The following is a 15,381-nucleotide window of genomic DNA, read 5'->3' as shown; positions in this document are numbered from 1 at the left end:
GGATGTCTGGAATCACAGGTTGCTCAGGACTCTCAGGGAGAGTGAGGTACTCAGAGTCAACATCAAGCTTTTACCAGGAGGACTAGGCAGAGGAGGATAGGAAATTGTTTTTGTGTATATACTGTCACTGAATAAAGTGAATTTCTGAGCCGTACATAGCAGCCATGAGAAAGGGAGAATGGAAGTTTCTAGCGAACAAGAGTTAAAATTTGAGGCATGGAAGACCATAGTTCTTGTCTCGATGTGCATTGTTTGTGAGGGTAGGGAAACAGATAAATAACTCTCCCGTATTTGAGTGTTAGTATAATTGGAAACACCAGATTGTAATGTGTACATATCCTTTGACCTAACAGTTCTACTTTTTGGATTTTATTTAACCAGAGTTCTCGATGCAAGTTTGTGGAGAGATATATACTGATATGTTTATTGAAGAATTGTTTTATTTTGTTTAGTCAGTGATCTTTACTTTATGAATAAATGAGATCATTTTCATTTAGCAAGCATGTATCTACATCATGAATGTAAATAGGAATTTGGCATTTGAGAGATTTCAGATTTGTTTTAATATCAGAAAATGCAAGCAACTTTCTTCTTTATGGTTTTCTACGTTTCCATTTTTTCTGAAATGTGAAAACACATTAGACATATAATGGGTAGAAGTTTATTTTAAACTTTGCGAATTTGGGCATTAGAGAGGGAAAATGCCATTTTGCATTCATCTTCAATATGGCTGGTTCTGATGAAGACAGAGTAGATGGAAATCCACTGAGAGTACTCCTCTTTATCTTCCCTTCTCCAGTAGTAGTAAATTAGTATCATTAACTATACGTACTGTTTGATAGCAGACCTGTTTCTTTCTTTCTTTTTTTTTTTTAATATTTTATTTCTTTTTTGAGAGCGAGCGTAAGTGGGAGAGGGGCAGAGAGAAAAAGGGACAGAGTATCTGAAGCAGGCTCTGCGCCTACAGGATGACATTAGTGAGCCCAACGTGGGGACTGAACTCATGAACCATGAGGTCATGACCTGAGCCAAAGTCAGACGCTCAATCGACTAAGCCACCCAGGTGCCCCCAGCAGACCTGTTTCTAATTTAGGGGTATATTTTTTCAAATATTTTCTTGCAAAATGCTGTTTTCTTCAAGAATTACTGTCAGTTTGGGGCGCCTGGGTGGCTCAGTCGGTTGAGCGTCCGACTTCGGCTCAGGTCATGATCTCGCGGTCCGTGAGTTCGAGCCCCACGTTGGGCTCTGTGCTGACAGCTCAGAGCCTGGAGCCTGTTTCGGATTCTGTGTCTCCCACTCTCTCTGCCCCTCCCCCATTCATGCTCTGTCTCTCTCTGTCTCAAAAATAAATAAATGTTTAAGAAAGAAAAAAAGAGAAAGAAAGAAAGAAAGAAAGAAAGAAAGAAAGAAAGAAAGAAAGAAAGAAAGAAAGAAAGAAAGAAAGAAAAGAAAGAATGAATGAATTACTGTCAGTTTAGGGGTGCCTGGGTGGCTCAGTCAGTGTCTGACTTTGGCTCAGGTCATGATCTTATGGTTCGTGGGTTCGAGCCCCATGTGGGTTCTGTGCTGTCCACCCAGAGCCTGGAACCTACTCTTGATTCTGTATCTCCCTTTCTTTCTGCCCCTCCCCTGCTCACGCTCTGGTCTCTCTCTCTCAAAAAGAAACATTTAAAAAATTTAAAAAAAATTATTGTCAGTTTATATTCCCATCACACTATATTATGAATATTCCCATTTTGTAGTTCCTTCAACATTACTGCATATTAAAATAAAAAAAAACACTTGTTGTTTATTTTCTGATAATGAAAGAATTATAACTTATTGTTGAAATGTCAAATACAGAAAAAGATACACACTGTCTCTATCATACACTCACAAACACACGCGTGTAGTTCTCCATTCAGCAGCACCGACATTTTGGTGCATCCTTAGTGCATTTTTCTTTTCTAATCTTCCGTGTAGCCATTGCATTTTGGCTGCGGGTTGCTGGAACGGACGTGGAACGGCAGAGGCGCCGCGTTACTTGTGCGTAGCTTCCTCTCTCATCAGCTTGTGCTTATTCTTCAGCGGCACTGGTGTCATCTTTGCTCTTTCTAGGTTGGTTGGTTTGTTTTTAAATATTTGAGAAATGTGATTGGAAAGGAACAATGGAACAGCAGGAGGAGGGGAGGATAGTTAAATAAAGGCTGGAAAAATTCCATTCTTGAGAAGCTGACAGACATGCCTGAGAAGTTTGATATACGTGAAGGAGCAGAATGAAACTAGAGTAAGAATACTTTGTCACTCAGGAAGAGTGCTCATTCGAAAACAAGTCGAAGTGTTACCGCAGGCAAAAGATTTCCTGTGATCATGAAGGTACTCGCCTATGTTTTCCTGAAGTTTTGCTGTTTCACCTTTTGTATTTTTTTAACCATAAAAAAAATTTTTTTTAATGTTTATACATTTTAGATAGAAAGCGAGAGCGAGAAAGAGAGAGGGAGAGCGAGCAGGGGAGGGGCAAAGAGAGAGGGAGACACAGAATCTGAAGCAGGCTCCAGGCTCCACGCTGTCAGCACAGAGTCCAATGCAGGGCTCGAATTCACAAACCGCGAGATCATGACCTGAGCTGAAGTTGGATGCCTAACTGACTGAGCCACCCAGGGACCCCTAACCATTTTTTTTTAAGTAAGTTCTGTACCTAACATGGGGCTTGAGCTCGTGACCCAGAGATCAAGAGTCCTATGCTCCTCTGACTGAGCCAGCCAGTACCTCACTTTTTGTATTTAAGTCTGTTTTTTGTATATGGTGTGAAGAGGGGTCAGTTAGAAAACTAAGTTTTAGAAGATACCATTTACAATTTCACCGAAAAGCATTGAACACGTAGAATAAATCTAAAGAAAGATGTATAAGAAAAGGGGAAAGATCTATAAAAACTCACCATGGAAACTACAAAGGGTTGCTGAAGGAATTTGACTTAAGTAAATGCACTTAAGTAAATATGTCAGTTTTCCCCAAATTGATCTAAAGATTCAGCGCTGTTCCAAGGAAAGGCTCAGCAAGTGTGTTGTGTGTGTGTGTAAATTGAGAATTGAGAAATTGATTCCAGAATTTATGAGAATGGAAAGAACCAAGAATAGTGAAAACAAAGTGTTTTCAAATCATGGTTTGTGGACTCCTGAGTGTCCCTTAGACCCTTTCAGGGGTTTTGTGAAATCAAAACTATTTTATAACAATAGTAAGATGTTATTCACCTTTTCACTGTTTTAGTCTTGCAAAAGCAGTGGTGGGCAAACTTAGTGTGAATCGCACCAGTGGCACTAAATTGTGCTAGAGTCATCGCTGTATTCTTCACCTCTGTGAATTTGCAATAAAACAAACAATAACCAAAATGACAAGTTCCACTTAAGAATGTTCTTGACAAGGGGCGCATGGGTGGCTCAGTCAGTTAAGCTTCCAAATCTTGATTTCAGTCCAGGTCATGATCTCACAGTTCATGGGATTGAGCTCCGTGTTGGGCTCTGGGCTGACAGTGTGGAACCTACTTGGGGCTCTCTCTCTCCCTCTCTCTATGTTCCTCCCCCACTTGCGTGCTCTCTCTCCCTCCCTCCCTCTCTCTCTCTCTCTCTCTGTCTCTCTCTCTCAAGATAAGTAAAATAAACATTTAAACAACAACAAAAAGAATGCTCTTGACAAAATGGTACAATTTATTATTTTAATAAATCTGAATCCCTCATGTCCTAAAACAAAACTGAAAAATTAACACATCAGATTAACCATTGTGCAGCGTAGAGGATCTAGTTCACTGCCATTCAGTATAGTGACGATGCTGTGTAACCATCACTGTTTCAATGGTTTAACTACCATTAAATGTCTCTTTAACATTCTGCCTCATGAAATGGGAAATACATGTAAATCACTTCTGTCATGTTTGAAAGTGTGATAGTTATCTTGAGAAAAAAAAAAATCTCATGACAGTCTTTGAAATGTAAGCCAAACTACCTGCTTTTTCCTAGAGCGCCGTTATTACTTGCAGTAACCACTGAAAGACAAACTGTGGTTATTTAGACACAAGTGGTTGATGGATGCCTTTTGAAAATGAAATAAACCTGAAAATCTAGCTGTCTGTTAAGCAACACATTGAAGAGATAGGCAAAAATGAAAAGAGTGCCACTGTTCTCGTGAAAAGTTTTTTGTTTTGGAAAAGACAGTAGTTGTTCATAACAAGTATTTGCTAATGTTCATTTTTATTTTAAATAAATTAGTAAATGTTAAATTTTTCTCACTTTGAATTTCTAACATGGTAAATATTGATTGATGTAACTCACAGAGGCAAATGTTCTTTGAGGTCCTCAATGATTTTTAGTAACGTAAAGTGATCTTGAGATCAGAAGATTTGAGAACCATTGACAAAGTCAGTCTTGAACAAAAGCTGTTAGAGATTTATATCAATCAATATTAAGACATTTATATAGTTACAGTAATTAAAGCAAGATGGTATTAATAAGTGGATTGAGAAATAAGTGGAACAGAGTGGAAAAGTCAGAACAGACCCACATATATAATACAACTTGATATTTGATGAAGGAACCACTGCAACGAGAAGTCTTTTCAGGAAATGGTGCCAAGTCATTTGGGTGATTACAGGGGAAAATAAACGAAGGCTTCTCTTTTTCTTTCTTTCTCTACTTTTTTTTTTTTTTAGATTTTATATCTTTAATTTTTTGAGAGAGAAAGAGAGCATCCTCACTCTCCAAGCAGGGGAGGGACAGAGGGAGAGAGAGAATCTTAACCAGGCTCCACGCCCAGTGGGGAGCCCTACTTGGAGCTCAATCTCCCCACCACGAGATCATGACCCAAGCCAAAATCAAGAGTCGGTTGGAGGCTCAACTGACTGGGCCACCCAGGTGCCCCTGCCCTTGCTATTTTTGTGATCAAATAAGGGTTTTGTTTCTTACCATTTGGATTTGCTGACTATATCCCCATTTTGTTCTTTACCATGTTCCATTCTCCCTCATATTTCTTGTGAATTGATAACTAGATATAGAGATGTGGTTCTATACACATGATGCATAATTGGTTTGGTATTGAATTTGGGGTTGAAATTTATTTTCCATCAAAACTTTGAAGGAATTACCCTACTGTCCTCAAATGTCTATTGTCACCGAACAGTAGTTTTATATCCAAACTTTCATATTACCTATTTTTTCCCTTCTCTTAAATCTTCTTTGAATTCTCTTACCAATAGATGAAAATGTAATTCTCTCATTGTATACAGAAGTTTCAGTGATGCCTCAGTATTGAGGATATTTGGTAGACCATTTTAATTGGAAGATACTAGTCTTCCTTCATAGCTGGGAAATCTTTATTTTTTTTTTTTAATGTTTATTTATTTTGAGAGAGAGATAGAGAAAGAGAACGCAAACAGGGAAGGGGCAGAGAGAGGAGGAGGGAGAAACCTAAGCAGGCTCTGTGCCATCAGCAGAGCCCGACTTGGAACTCAGTCTCATGAACAGTGAGCTCATGACCTGAGCCAAAATCACGAGTTGGCTACTAAACTGACTGAGCCACCCAGGTACCCCTGGGAATTGTTTTCCTAACATTTCTTTCAAAACTTTTTTTCTTTCTAGTACTTACATCGCTTATGTGTTAGCTCTCCTGGAGTTCTTGGTTTACTGTCTTTTCTCATATTTTCTGTTTTTGGTTCTAAGCTAAATCTTTGACTTTCATCTCCTAGCACATCTGACATTTTAATATTGCCAACTATATTTTAAAATTTCAGAGGCTTGGGGCTCCTGGGTGGCTTGGCTGGTTGAACGCCGACTTCAGCTCAGGTCATGATCTCGCAGTCTGTGAGTTGGAGCCCTGTGTCGGGTTCTGTGCTGATAGCTCAGAGCCTGGAGCCTGCTTTGGATCCTGTGTCTCCCCCTCTCTCTGTCTTTCCTGTCTCACTCATTCTCTCTCTCTCTCTCTCAAAAATAAACATAAAAAATGTTTTTTTAATTTCAGAGGCTCAAACTATGGAAAGAGCCCAAATGTCCATTTTTCCGATGAATGGATGGGCTTTGCCTGTCATTTAATTCATTATTATTCTGTTGAGACTCTAAAAATACTACCTTTCTTCCCCGTTAGAATGTTGGGGTGCCTGGGTGGCTCAGTCGGTTGACCGTCTGACTCTTGATATCAACTCTTGATATTGGCTCAGGTCAAGATCTCAGGGTCTTGGGATCGAGTCCCACCCATGTCCCACCCACACTGAGCATGGAGCCTGCTTGGGAGTCTCTGCCCCCCTACTCAAAATAAATAAGTAAACTTTTACAAAAAAAGAATGCTGTTAAACTTTTCTCAATTAGGTCACTGAATAAATAACACTTTATAGTACTGGGATTTGTGCCTTTGTGTCTATTTGTGAAATGGAGTTATCAAACTGGGAAATGCACAGTGACTCTGATAAGTTTATTCACCATTGAAAAAGACCTTTCCATACAATTTTTTTTAAGGTTTATTTATTTTTGAGAGAGAGCGAGAGCAAGCACAAGCATGGGAGGGTCAGAGAGAAGGGGACAGAGGATCCAAAGTAGGTTCTGTGCTGACAGCAGCGAGCCTGATGAGAGGCTCAAACTCCCGAACCACAGGATCATGACCTGAGGTGAAGCTGGGTGCTCAACCGACTGAGCCACCCAGGTGCCCCATCCACTTTCGGAAGCTGGAATTTGAATTTTTTTTTTTTTTTTTGATTCATGTTTTACCTAGAACAAATAGTGTTTGAAGGTAGAATTTTTCTTTTAGGTGGTTATACGTATCAGAGACTAATAAATGAACAATAATTGCCTATCTATAAGCAGAGTTGTTTTTATTTTTATTTATTTATTAAAAAAATTTTTTTAACGTTTATTTAAAAAAAAATTTTTTTTTAACGTTTATTTTTGAGACAGAGAGAGACAGAGCATGAACAGGGGAGGGGCAGAGAAAGAGGGAGACACAGAATCTGAAACAGGCTCCAGGCTCTGAGCGGTCAGCAAAGAGCCCGACATGGGGCTCGAACTCACGGACCGTGAGATCATGACCTGAGCCAAAGTCAGACACTTAACCAACCGAGCCACCCAGGTGCCCCAACGTTTATTTATTTTTGAGACAGAGAGAGACAGAGCATGAATGGGGGAGGGGCAGAGAGAGAGAGGGAGACACAGAATCCGAAGCAGGCTCCAGGCTCTGAGCTGTCAGCACAGAGCCCGACGTGGGGCTCGAACTCATGGACCGCGAGATCATGACCTGAGCCGAAGTCGGACGCTTAGCCGACTGAGCCACCCAGGCGCCCCCAGAGTTGTTTTTTAAACAAAAGAGTATTCCAGTAGTGCAAAGCTATAGTTAATAGATTAGAGTTTATGGGAGTAGATGGGTTTAGGAATTGGTATGGTTGGGGATAGTATATCCATATATGGTTTGAAGGAGTGCTGGGAGTAACCTGGTATCCAAAGGTAATGGATAATAGAGCAGATTTTTTTTTGTGGTTGTTCTCGGGATCACAAGAAAATTGATCAGCCCCCTCCTTTTGAAGATGTAAACATTGGTTGGAAGAACAAATATTGTTAAAATGTCTGTACTACCCAAAGCAGTGTACAGATTTGATGCAGTCTCTATTAAAATACCAACAATATTTTTCACAGAACTAGAACACACAATCCTAAAATTTGTATGGAACCACAAAAGACTTCTAATAGGCAAAGCAGTCTTAAAAAAGAATAACAAAACTGGAGGTATCATAATTCCAGGCTTCAAGTTATATTACAAAGTGGTCATACTTAAAACAGTATGGTACTGGCATAAAAAGATAGACACAAAGATCAGTGGAACAGAATAGAAAACCCAGAAATAAACCCACAGTTATATGGCCAATTAATCTGTGACAAAGGAGGAGTGAATATACAATGGGAAAAAGACAATCTGTTCAACAAATGCTGTTGGGAAAATTGGGCAGCTAACTATGTGCAAAAGAATGAAACTGGGCCACATTCTTTCTCCATACACAAAAATAAACTCAAAATGGATTAGAGATCTGAATATGAGACCAGAAACCATAAAAATCCTTGAAGAGAGCATAGGCAGTAATTTCTCTGTCATCAGCTGTACAACATGTTTCTAGATATGTCTCTTGAGGGAAGGGTAATACAAGGCAAAAATAAACTATAGGGCTACATCAAAATAAAAAGCTTCTGTACAGTGAAGGAAAAAATCAACAAAACCAAAAGGCAGCTTACTGAATGGGAGAGGATATTTGCAAATGACATATCTGATAAAGGGTTAGGATCTAAAATATATAAATAACTTATACAGCTCAACACCCGAAAAACAGATAATGCACATTAAAAAATGAGCAGAAGATCTGAGGAGACATTTCTCCAAAGAAGGCATATAGATGGTCAACAGACACATGAAAAGATGCTCAACATCACTCATCATCAGGGAAATGAAAATTGGAACTACAATGAGATAACACCTCACACCTGTCAGAGTGGCTAAAATCAAAAACTCAAGAATCAACAAGTGTAGGTGAGGATGTGGAGACAAAGGAATTCTCTTGCACTGTTGGTGGGAATGCAAACTGGTGCACCAACTCTGGAAAACGGTATGGAAATTTCTCAAACAATTAAAAATAGAATTACACTATGATCTAGTAATCTCACTACTGGGCATTTTCCCAAAAATACAAAAAAAAAAACTAATTCAAAGGGATATGTGCACTCCTTTGTTTATTGCAGCATTATTATTGTTGTTATTATTTTAGAAAGAGAGAGAGTGGGGGAGAAGGGCAGAGGGAGAGAGAGAATATTAAGCAGGCTCCCTGCTCAGTGTGGAGCATGATATGGGGCTTGATTGCACAACCTTAGCTGAAATCAGAGTTGGACGGACACTCAACTGACTGAGCCACTTAGATGCACCACAGCATCATTTACAATAACCAAACTGGAAGCATCTCAAGTGTCCACTGATAGATGAATGGATAAAAAAGATGTCACACACACACACACACACACACACACACACACACACACGAATATGAATCAGCCATAAAAAAGAACGAAACCTTGCCATTTGCAGCAACATGGATAGAGCTAGAGAATATAATGCTAAATGAAATAAGTCAGTCAGAGAAAGACAAATACCATACATGATCTCACTCATAGGTGGAATTTAAGGAACAAAACAAGCAAAAAAAAAAAAAAAGAGAGAGAGAAACCGACAAACAGACTCTTAACTATAGATAACAAACTGATGGGTACCATAGGAGAGGTGGGTAGGAGAATGAGGGAAATATGTGATGGAGATTAAAGCATACACTTAATCGTAATGAAAAACGTGGGGCACCTGGGTGGCTCAGTCAGTTAGACATCAGACTGTTGATTTTGGCTCAGGTCATGATCTCATGGTCGTGAGATTGAGCCGTATGTCAGGTTCTGTGCTGAGCATGGAGCCTGCTTGGGTCTCTCTCTCTCTCTCTCTCTCTCTCTCTCTCTCTCTCTCTCTCTCTGCCTTTCTCTTTCTCTCAAAATACGCATTTAAAAAATCATAACGAGGGATGTCTGGGTGACTTAGTCAGTTATGTGTCCAACTTCATCTCAGGTCATGATTTCACGTTTGTGGGTTCAAGCCCCGCATCAGGCTCTCTGCTGATAGCTCAGAGCCTGGAGCCTGCTGCAGATTCTGTGTCTCCCTCTCTCTGCCCCTCTCCTACTTAGTGCTCTGTCTCTGTCTTTCAAAAATAAATGTTAATTTTTTTTAAATAATAAAAAATATATTCAAAGTTTAAACATTGAGGAGGGATATGTGATATATTGACATGGTTCAAAATCAAAATCTGGGATACACAATAAAGTATCTCACTCCTATACAGTCCCCTGGCCCATCACTGTTTCTAGAATCTTACATATGCTTCCAGAAACAATTCATGCATATAGAAGCAAAGAAGTGTGTATGTTTGTGTCTGTAGTAAATCATGGAATAAATTGTGATGCTATTCTATGTTGTGAGCATGCTATAATGACTCCTGTATGAGTCGTGTCTTTCCATAGTGCAGCTTTATTCAGTCACGGCAAGGTAAACACAATTGTAAAGCAGGTTTAGGATTCCAAACTCAGTGACATTTCACTGTGTGTTCAACTTGCCTTAGTACAGGGCACACTGAGCAAAGCACAATACGAAGTCATACAGCAAGCAAGATACAGTTAGGGATAAGAAGTTAACGAACCAAATGCAAAGTCAGTCTGTGAGTGTGTAGTTGAGATCAGACCTCAGTCCCATCCAGGTCAGCTCTTGGTGCTTACTGTGTATTATGTTCATTCAACCAGTGGAGCATCTCTGTTAGGGTCACAGATCAGTCAGGCATAGCCTTCGGGAGTTGCCTTTTTAATGTGGTCAGATCATGGAAGGCTCAGCATCTGGAGAGTCTGACAGCTTGCTGCGAAGTCCTTCCTTTTTAAAGAGTTTTAGTTGGGCACCTGGGTGGTTCAGTCCATTAAGCCTCTGACTTCAGCTCAGGTCATGATTTCGCAGATCAGGAGTTTGAGCCCCCACATCTGGCTGATAGCAGAGAGCCTGCTTGGGATCCTCTGTCTCCCTCGGTGCCCCTCCTCCACTTGCTCTCTCTCTAAAATATAATAAATAAACATTAGGAAAACACAGTTTAGTCAGTCTTGGGCCTTTGCAGGTTTCTTCTTGTTATCAGCTCTTAGTTCTTCCAGACTCTCTTGGCTTTACTCTGGTTATCAGTTTTGGATGCCATCAGCCTGTGGTGGTTTCAGTGATATCTGGTCTTAGCTGTAACACCCTTGGCTGCTTGTGTCACTGCTTGACATAAGTCACTGTTTATCTTGAGTGACTCCATCTTGCTTTCTACATTGTGCTTTTTTTTTTTCAGAGGGAGAGAGAGAGAGAGAGGCTTGCAACTGAGTGAGGGGCAGAGGGATAGAGAGAGAGAGAGAAGTAGGGCTCACTTGAAACGGGTCTCATGCTCACTGGATTCGGGCCTCAAGCTTACCCGAAGCGGGGCTCTTGCCCCAATGTTGGACTCGAACTCACAAACAGAGAGATCATGACCTGAGCTTAAGTCAGATGCTTAACGACTAAGCCACCCAGGTGCCCTATACATTGTGCTTTTTAAATGAAATATCTTGGGCATAATTCCGTATCAGATAATAAGGATCTGCTTCATCTTTTCTATAGTTGTTTCATATGTCTAATTTATTTAATCCTAATTAATAGATACTTGGTTCATTTTAGCTTTTTGCTGTTAAAATAATACTGCAAAGAATAAACTTTGGCATAGGTCCCTTCACATGTGCGTGATTGGGTGAAGATGTACAAAATAAATCATATCAAGTAAAATAGATGAAAATCTCCTAATTATATTTTCTGGATTTTGTATTCATTCATATTTCTGTGTTGATCAAAACAGGAAGATTCAAGTAAAAGGATTTGTAATTTATAAATTTAGGTCTGTTGAGGCCTTTTTTGTCATATTCCCAGAAAACAAAAATTTTTTGTGGGGACGACTGTGTGGCTCAGTTGGTTGAGTGTCCAACTTTTGATGTCAGCTCAGGCCATGAACCCAGGGTCACAGGTTTAAGCCCCGTGTTGGGTTCTGCACTGAGCCTGGAGCCTGCTTGGGATTCTCTCTCCCCCTCTCGCTCTGTCCCTCTGTTGCTCATTCTCTCTTTCAAATTAAAAAAAAAATCTTTTTTTCAGTGTTAATTTATTTTTGAGAGATAAGGAGACACAGAATATGAAGCAGGCTCCAGGCTCTGAGTTGTCAGCACAGAGCCCGAGGCAGGGCTTGAATTCATGAACTGTGAATCATGACCTCATCGGAAATGTGATGCTTAATCAACTGAGCCTCCCAGGCTCCCCCCCCCCCCCCCCCGCAAATTTTTTTAAGTAAGCTCTACACCTGATGTGGGTTTGAACTCATGATCCCACATGCTTTACTGACTAAGCCAGCCAGGCAACTTGAGAAAACAATTATTTTTAAATGTTTATTTGTTTTTGAGATAGAGCAAACAGGGGAGGGGCAGAGAGAGAGGTTCACAGAGGATCTGAAGCTGACTGCAGAGAGCCTTAAATTTAGTGACTTAAATTCACGAGCACCAACTGCGAGAACTTGACTTGAGTAGGATGCTTAACTGAGCCACCCAGGCACCCCGAGAAAACAATTTTTAAAAGACTTAGGTTTATTGAAAAATAGTAATGCCAACTTTTATTTTTAATTTCTTTTTATTTATTTATTTTTTTTTTTGAGAGAGAGGGTGCAAGTGATGGAGGGGCAGGGGAAGAGAGGAGAGAGAAGTGGGTCTCGTTTTTTACCCGAAGCGGGCTCCAGCTTACTCTCTGTGGGACTTGAGCTCGCGAACTGTGAGATCATGACCTCAGCCGAAGTCAGATGCTTAACAACTGAGCCACCCAAGTACCTGCTAACTTTTAATTATATAATGAAATAGCACTCCACTTGAATTAACAGACTCTTTTCAGTTTAGCTGTTAATGTTAACTCATTTGGAATCTAAAAAAATTTCTAATAAGGAAGTTTTCTTCCTGTACATTTTATTATGTCAGTATTTTAAGATGTTAGATTTTTTGCAATTTTATTGCTATTTGTAAACAATTTGAATTAGTGAAAATGATACTATTGAAGAGTACAAGTAGTGTTGCTTAAGAAACTAACATAAGGAAGTTAATTAGTGTGAGTAAACTCATAGGATTGCTTAGTGGAAGGATGTGAGAAAAAGAATACAGTGAAGAGAAAAATCGTATTACAGTTTAACATTCTTTTTAATGTGTATTTATTGGGGAGGTGGGTGGAGAGGTGGAGGGGCAGAGAGAGAGGAAGACACGGAATCCGAAGCAGGCTCCAGGCTCTGAGCTGTCAGCACAGAGCCCAATGCCGGACCTGAGCGGAAGTCAGAAGCTTCACCGGCTAAGTCGCCCCACAGTTTAACATTTTATTTTTATTTATTTTTTTTTAAATTTTTTTTAATGTTTATTTATTTTTGAGACAGAGAGAGACAGAGCATGAACAGGGGAGGGGCAGAGAGAGAGGGAGACAGAGAATCGGAAGCAGGCTCCAGGCTCTGACCTGTCAGCACAGAGCCCAACGCGGGGCTCGAACTCACAAACCGCGAGATCATGACCTGAGCCGAAGTTGGACGCTTAACCGACCGAGCCACCCAGGCACCCCCACAGTTTAACATTTTAAAGCCCATGTGTTTAGCACACTTTCTCTTGAATGTTGTCTTTGTATGGGAAAATCTTTACTTTGAAAGGATCATTTTATCCTCTGTGGGTTGAAGTGTTTCTTTCTCCGACCAGAGTCCCAGTGCAGAAAAGCATATATTCTACGTGTTATCCTGCATGGTTGTGGAAGGGCCTTGGTAATCAAAACAGTTTGTCATCCTGTCCCAGGGAAGAGGATCTTCCTAATAACTACTGCCTTCTTTTGGACATTCCACTTTGTCCTAGCTATAAAAGGGAAAAGTGGCACCAAGAGAAGGATTTTTTCACCCTTGAATTCCTTTTTTGTAGTTTGTTTCATATTTGTTATCAAATCTCCAGAATCATGCCAAAGCTTTGTTGCTTTGGCATTCTCTACGTACCACAGAATAGAATGAGTTTTTCAAAACACTATGTGTCACTTTTCTTTGCAGAATCATCTTTGTTTTTGTTTTTGGCCTTTAGTTTTTATTTCTTAACATCTGTTAAAGAAGTATTAGAAAATGTATCTTTAAATAGAAGTATTTGAAGGATTCCAGATTTCTTTCTCTGTTTTTGTCCTTTTTATAGTCCAAAGATCCATAAAATCATATTCTTTCACTTATATCACTTCTATGACACAGTCCTTATGTGTTTGTTATTAAGGTATAGTTAGCCCATGGTTCATCAGTTCTATAATGCAGACCAGTGATTCTCAACAAGGGACAGTTTTGTCTCCTGGGGACCGTTCATTAAAGTCTGGGAAGATTTGGTTGTCTCAGCTACGTGTGGGGGAGCTACTGTTACCCAGTTGGCAGAGGCCAGTGATGCTGCTAACACCGTACGTGCATGGGACAGCCCCCCACAGCAAAGAATTACCTGGCTTCACGTGTTAATAATGCCAAGGTCGAGGGACGCCTGCGTGGCTCGTTTGGTTAAGCATCTGACTCTTTGCAGCTCAGGTCATGGTCTCATGGGTCTGGCTCCCTGCTTGGGGTTCTCTGCGCCTCCCCTGTGTGTGCATGCTCGCTCTCTCTCTCTCTCTCAAAACAAATAAATAAACATTAAAAAAAAATAGTGCCAAGGTTTAGAAAACCTAATATAGAGTCATGGTAAATAATCTTTGCTTCCTTGGTATATATATTATGTATATAAATTTATGCACTTCATTTAATTAGGATCCCCCCTGTTACTTTAAATTTAAATAGTATTTTTTTTTTAAGATTTATGTTAGAGTTTTTAAAATGTTTATTCATTTTTGAGAGAGAGAGTGCAAGCAGGGGTGGGGCAGAGAGAGACCGGGACGGCGCGGTGGTGGGGGGTGGACAGAGGATCCAAAGCAGGCTCTACACCAACAGCAGTGTGCCTGACACAGGGCTGGAGCCCACGAACCTCGAGATCATTACCTGAGCCAAAGTCGGACGCTTTACTGAGTGAGCATCCAGGTGCCCCTAAATTGTATTTTTAAAAATCAAACATATGTATATAGCTGTGTAATAATATCCAAAGCAGTCATAAGCAGAGTCCCCCCAGCATAGTCATTTTCCTGCATTTATACCTCTCTTACACTGCTTACTCTTACTTTTTCAATTGTAGAAATTTCTGCTTTCTCTTCTCTATTTCCTTTCCCTCATGTTTCCAATATATCACAATTTTTCTTTAACTTAATAATCAGTCTTTGTATTTTATGAACATGTGAGGATTCCCCACATATTCTTTCTTGTACAGCCTTTTGTTTTCCTTGGACTTAATAATTGTTCTGCCTTTGTTTTCCTTCTTCTTTATTCTTTTAGTAAGATATATACCCAATGTGGGACTCGAACTCATGACTCTGATACCAAGAATCACATGCTCTACTGACTGAGACAGCCTGGTGCCCCTTTTGCCTTTCCTTTCAATTAGTCATCTAAAATGTAAAAAATTCTTAGTCCTTGCTTATCTTGAAAATGTTTTCTACACTTAGCTGCTGATTTTTTTAGGCATTAAATTTTGATTTGGGAATCCTTTCATTCAGAATTTTGAATCTCCTTTTGTCCTATTTTACAGTATTGCTGTTGTGAAATACCATTTTCTGAAAGCATTTTGGATCTTTGAACTTCATTTTTTAAAAATTTGGATTAAATACTGTTTAAAACTGTCTGTTCGCTGAATTTCCAATCACAGAAC

At 39.9% G+C, this 15,381-nt stretch overlaps 1 protein-coding gene and 1 long non-coding RNA gene across 12 annotated transcripts in view; both read left to right on the top strand.

Annotated features, from left to right (window-relative positions):
- The window catches only part of MTA3 (metastasis associated 1 family member 3), a 217,509-nt gene that overhangs the window by 104,626 nt on the left and 97,502 nt on the right, over positions 1-15,381 (top strand). The gene's annotated exons all lie outside the window — the stretch shown is intronic.
- On the top strand, positions 1,448-14,259 carry LOC128311265 (uncharacterized). Its single transcript, XR_008289495.1, has 2 exons — positions 1,448-12,947; positions 13,198-14,259. It is a non-coding gene; the product is annotated as an uncharacterized LOC128311265 (long non-coding RNA).

Source organism: Acinonyx jubatus, chromosome A3, assembly GCF_027475565.1.
Source record: "Acinonyx jubatus isolate Ajub_Pintada_27869175 chromosome A3, VMU_Ajub_asm_v1.0, whole genome shotgun sequence".
Lineage (NCBI taxonomy): Eukaryota > Metazoa > Chordata > Mammalia > Carnivora > Felidae > Acinonyx > Acinonyx jubatus.
This window is presented reverse-complemented; position numbering and strand designations above follow the sequence as displayed.